This window comes from Pithys albifrons, chromosome 6 (assembly GCF_047495875.1).
Source record: "Pithys albifrons albifrons isolate INPA30051 chromosome 6, PitAlb_v1, whole genome shotgun sequence".
Lineage (NCBI taxonomy): Eukaryota > Metazoa > Chordata > Aves > Passeriformes > Thamnophilidae > Pithys > Pithys albifrons.
This window is the reverse complement of record NC_092463.1, coordinates 28,410,367-28,416,366: the sequence shown is the minus strand read 5'-3', so window position 1 is coordinate 28,416,366 and position 6,000 is coordinate 28,410,367.

The following is a 6,000-nucleotide window of genomic DNA, read 5'->3' as shown; positions in this document are numbered from 1 at the left end:
CTGAAATGGCTCAAAGAACAGCCTCACAAAAGGCCAAACCTACATGCTCACAGAGCATAAAACACAAAAAGCCTTCAGTACACCCTTAGAGGACATTAAAACCATCTACTGTGAGTATTAAGCATTCCTTTGAAAAGCAGTGCTTCACCACCAGAGGTAGTGGTGTATTTCACCAGCAGACAGGGTCTGAGGCTGCACACAGCTATCCAGACTAGGACCATTACACTTCAAGGAAACCATCACTTCACACATCCCTGTGTAGGTGGCATCTTTGCCCTCTTATCCGTGACTGCCCTCCAATTACCTGCCCAAGCGGAGATGAGTGATGAACTCACTTAAGGATGAATTTCTGAATAATTGTAGCTTTAAACTATCCTGTTTGTTACAAAGCATATGCACATGGTGAAGTCTTGTCTTTGCTTGATTTAAGAAGAATCACCAAGCACCGCTCCACACCTACACAAAACCAGCCACCAGACAAACCCAGGCATCCCCAGACATCATTCTCTGATGTCACAAACTGTCCACAGCTCTTTTCCTGTGCAGGAAGAACAAAGGCTGACACTCACCTCACCTTCAAAAAAAGAAAAATGTAAGCAATTTATTTTCAGCTTTGCACTTTGCCTACCCTTTCCATACCCTAGATGAAGTTACTAGAGAAGTTGTGCTTTTAACAGTGCATAACTTGGAGTCAAGGTAAATTAATGTTGAACAATGAAGAAGTAATACAGAGAAAAATACTCACAGCTCCATCTGTTGCTGGAGATGGGTAAGCCAAGTCTACCATGAACTTATATGAGTTATAGCTGAAATGTCAAAGGAGCTGAATTCTGGAATGTAAATCAAACTCCAAGTGTAAAAACTAGTGATTTGACAACAGAAAGTGTTAGGTTTTGTGCTTTGGGTTTTTTATTAATAAAATATGTACATATGTATGCCTAAAATATTTTAAAACTCATGTAAATGTTTATGATAAAAGCCGAAGTGAAATCTGAACGAAAATTTCAGCCCTATAAGTGGTAGATGATAGTGCTCTTGATTTTAAAAGAGAAAGAGATGTTTAATCTCTGGAGACTATTCCAAGCTTCCCTGGATCAATTATTATTCTTCTATAAGACCGCATTGCATTGAACATGAGAGAAACACAATTATTTCTGAAATTTCTCTGGGTTATCAGAATCTCAGCATCAAATAAAATATAATGGTACCTAAATAGATAGGTATGATAAATCTGTTTATTTTGCTATTATTATAATTCTGCTAAATACATTCTAAGCAAAAGATTATAATAAAATATGTGTGTGTATATATATATATATATATATATATATATATATATATATATATGAGACTGTTCTTTCTAGAAATTGAAAAGTGGCTCTTTTCAACCATCTGTAGAGATGATTAAATTACTCTGCAAAACCATGAGGTTTACTTTCACTTACAGAACTATAGCTAAGTTTGACTTTCCTTAGTTTATGACATTCAAAATCCCAGTGAAATATAAACGAGTTACAAGTGGGTTTGCATGATTCTGATTTGGGGCAATCTATGAGTGACATATTTCTGCTTGTCAAAATGTCCAGGTATTGGCTGGTTTTGATAACTGGCACCTTTACATAATATTTCTCCTTTATCTGTTTTTCCTCTATCAAGAGAAAAGGTACCATTTCAAATTCTAACACAGATTGTTTGTGTAATTCTACTCCAGTTATAGGGGATTAAAGTGGATAAGTTAACTCACTCTATGTTCACTTTATAAAGTTAATCAGAAATTGTCTTTTCCATTTACAAAAACTTGCAAATATTATGTGCAAATGTAAGTGTGCATGAAGGAAAGACAAAGAATTCATATTTTTAAGAATGTCTGCAGAGTGTGTGTGTGTGTGGTGCCCTGGATTACCCTCAAAATGTGCAGATAACCATTACTGAAGGAAGTGGAAGGAACAGCATGTTCACCAACTGCAGAGCCAGGAATAACAGAAGCCACACGTTCAACAACAGCCATATGACTACAAGCAGACTCTCATCAGGCACTTCCCACTCAGGATTAACATAATGTTTATATGAAGGAGAAGAATGCACCTCCCTTATGCAAAAGCTACGTATTTCTCTAAGAAATGTGTGCCCCTGAAACAGGAAGCAATACTTCCAGCCTCTTGACTGAGCAGATGGATGAACCCTCAGACTACAGGTGCTGGCTACAGAAACAGGATTGGAAATTCTGTTTCCAGAAAGCATACCTTGGGTTTCATCCCAAAGATCAGCATCCCCAGTTCTCAGTGTACAAAACAGATGTTCTGACTGGCAGTTTACTCCTGCACACAACGTCATCGCTGCCCCAAGTGAAACAGAGGAGTGAATGGGAAGCAGGCAGAAGTGGGACCCCATCCTTGTCTTTTTTAATTATTTACGAGTCCTCAATGTTTTCACACTAAAAAATGTTTTCAAAATGTTATTAAAAATACACCTCTGGGCCAGCAGTTTTCATAATATCCCAAGCTGTGTCCAAGGATGAATCCAGAGTCATTAACAACTTCTGAAATAATCATTACAGTTTTACATGTGTTTTTAAAATTCATAGGTGAAGCAAATTTAATCTGTTTACCCTTATCTATGTTATTTTATCCTCAGGCTTCATGACAGTGAAACACATTAATTATTTGACTTAATACCATAATAGAATCCACAGTAACAAATACACTTTAAATTTTATTTTGAAAATCTCTTCAGACAACAGGATAAGAAGAAGCCTCTAGCTTATACTGGAGAGCACACAATAGGACAGGGCAGAGGTGAGATCAGTACTGATCATAGGTGAAGGCTGGACAGTTCCTCCTCATAGAGCACTGCAGTTATGGTATAAAATAATTGCTAATCTAAAAGGTATAAATTGCAGGTAAATGAGGATCTGCTGCCCATCAGGAACTGTTTGCTGGCAGTCATGCTTGAACTCTTAAAAGTGGAGATCTGCATGCAGCCCCCTGTCTTCCTCAGTGCTTGGTCTACTAGGCTAGTGCATTGGAGGGTCATTCCATGCTGCTTCTGGTTGTGGTGGAGAGCCCACTCCAGAAAAGCCTTCCTGGAGAGAACACCAGACTGTGCAATGCCAAGTGAGGTGTCTGCTGCCCCTGTAGCCCCTGCCTTGGCCAATTGCTGTGGTCTGGTGCATGTCCGTGTGTGTGAGCACTCTCTGCCTCCAAAGGAAGGAGGCAACATAGATCCCAGGATGGAGTAACCCCTGTGCTGAGCCCTGGCTGGGAGCCTGGCAGGTGGAGGGGGCCAAAAGGCTGCCAAGGAGCACTTCAGCAGTGGGACAGGAACAATGGCAGAGCTCCAACATTCCAGCCTATGCTCTAGTGCTGCTTAATACTGTATATATGCATACATGCATGTACATGTACATAAATAAGCATTTCTCCTGCCACACACTGTGGCAAGGCTGTAATCACTCAGCACATAAAGTATAAAAAAAAATGTAAGGTTCCAGAGTCTTTGCTTTAGGTGCTGCTTCCACCAAACATTTGTTTCCTTCTTCTGACTTAAACATTTTTATTTAGTATGTGTGTTTTTCCTAAATGGATATGTTTCTGTTTGGTTTACTATCAAGTTAGTAATTTGGGAACAAAACAAAATTTAATGCTTCATAAGAAGCCTAACTAAGGTGATGGTGTGGATTAACAAATGGAGCCCAGTGGTGCCAGGAAAAGGGCTGTGCCCACAGGCAATGTAACATTTGCCACATGCCCCTCTAAGGTCCCTTCAAATCACCTGTCTCTACTAAGGCATCAAACAGCCTTGATACGGATGGCTGCCCAGAACCAGGCACGTGGGTGTATTCCACCAGCCTGGAATCAGTTTTCCTGTCTCATACCAGCATGCCTGGCAACATCTTGATGCCCTATAAATTCAAGCACAGCTCAAGTACTTCTTAGACATAAAATTGAAGGTGACATGCACAAGTCAATGCCAAACAGTTTGGTGGATGAATTAAGTAGCTTGTGGGAAGAAAGTGTAAAGGAAAGCATTGTAGGTCTGAAAGGAATACAGGAACAAGCCAGAAACACAAAATCCCAAAAGATGAAGGGAATCAGAGGAAAGAAAAATGTCAAGAGGAGGTAAAGGAGTACCGCAGTGAGGATGAGTGAGTGTATTTTCTCAGCGAGTGAACTGCAAGTCACAGGGCCCTCTCCAAGTGGAATATAGGACTGAAAGTTTAATTAGTGCTTTCTTCTGTCCTTTTTGATCTTTGCACAAAGCCTTTCTTCACACAAAGGACAGAGAGGTTACTGTGAGGCTGTGTGGCAGGCCAGCCAATGTCCCTCGATTCAGGCATTTCCCGTATTTCCCAGGATAAGTAGGATGCCTCTCCCTGTTCCTCCTGCCTGTCCCTTGGCCTCCGGAGGAAGACATTCCCGGGACATTTCACTGCGGCAAACACCTCAGCCCCGTGTGACAGCAGTTTCTCTGCGGGGCAGTTTGCGCTTGCCAACAGAGAAGTTGAGACATTAGCTCAGGACAAGTCAACTCCGTCTCCCCCGACCCGGCGCTGGGCTTGAGCGTCGATTTTCTGCCGCCCGCGAAAGCCCGGCCGGAGCGGGTGCGGCGAGAGGAGCCGGCAGCGGGAGTCGTGGGGCGGGAGCGGGCGCGGGCATCGGGAGGAAAGCGGGGACGGCACATATTTGACACTCTTGGATTGCAGGCAGGCGGGAGGCCCCGCGGCTGGCAACACGTCTAGCGCGCCGTTTGGCTCCCCAGAAGGTTTTCTTTAAAAAATAAAAACAGCAAATGTCCCTTCTCTTTTAACTACCTTCGCTCTAAGAAAATCTGAACGAGGGTTGACACAGAAATTGTGCAGAGTGGCCTCTGCACCTGCGGGAGACACCGCAGGGGAGGGAGCTCGGGGACACAGCTTTGGCTGCCATTGGCAGCGCTTTAGTTGATCGCCGAAGGAGAAAGGTGACCAACCCACTCGAGGGCACCTCCAAGCTGAGCAAGGAGCCTGCAGACGAGCAGGAATTCCTTGACAAGACCTCGGGATTCGGAGAAGCTGAGACATATGCCAGCAGAAGTTCCTGACATCTGCATTATCCGCCTTGAATAATTTTACGTTTGAGATGCTCACGTAGCAGAAAACATATCATGAGGGAAGCATCGCCACCTTTATCCTGTGTGGGAAGCACAAAAATATGTTTCTGGGTTCATCAAAGCCACGAGGGAAAGGCGTATCGTGTTCTCACCGCTTCTGTACTTTGCTTCAATTAAACTCCGGAAAAGCAATAAATTACAAATAAATTATGAATCATTTCCCCGGTCATGCTTCCTATTTTGTTCTTGCTGGCCACATATCTCTGAAGGAATCACAGAGTTCTCAAATATATTTATTTTCAACCATGCGAAGAGATATTCTACAAAGCGCATTTTTATGTGATCTGTTAAAAAAACAAAACCAAAAAACAACCCGAACCAAAACGAAAAACCCTAAAGCGAGTTGCCCTGCCTAGCTATCTCCTCCCCAGAGCTGGTTTCAATACCCACCCTCACTTAAGTTTCTGCCCTAATAAATCAAAATTCCTATGAGATCTGAAAGCTTATCTATATTTAAAAGTTCATTTCTGGGAACAGCTATCCCAGCAGAAGTTAAACAGTGGATGCTGACGTCCAGCACAGAATGCAATTTTAAGGCATTCGTTGAAATACACGCACCTCTGCCCACCACTCACAGGGGACTTGCCCAGCGCACATCAGTGCCAGCTGACAGTTCACGCCACATATGCGTATGCGCATTTAGCTGCGGAAATAGAGCAGGCTCTGAAATGGAGGGTTTCATTTGGTTTTCGTTTGCTTGGTTCGTTTTCGGGGGCTTGTGGTGGTTTTAGTTTTGCTTTTTTCCCCCTATAATTTCAACGAAATTTTACTTAAATGAAAGGTAGCCACCTGCAATATTTGCGCTAACGTTTTAGACCAAACACAAGCGATACCCGAAATGCCATTTCTGAT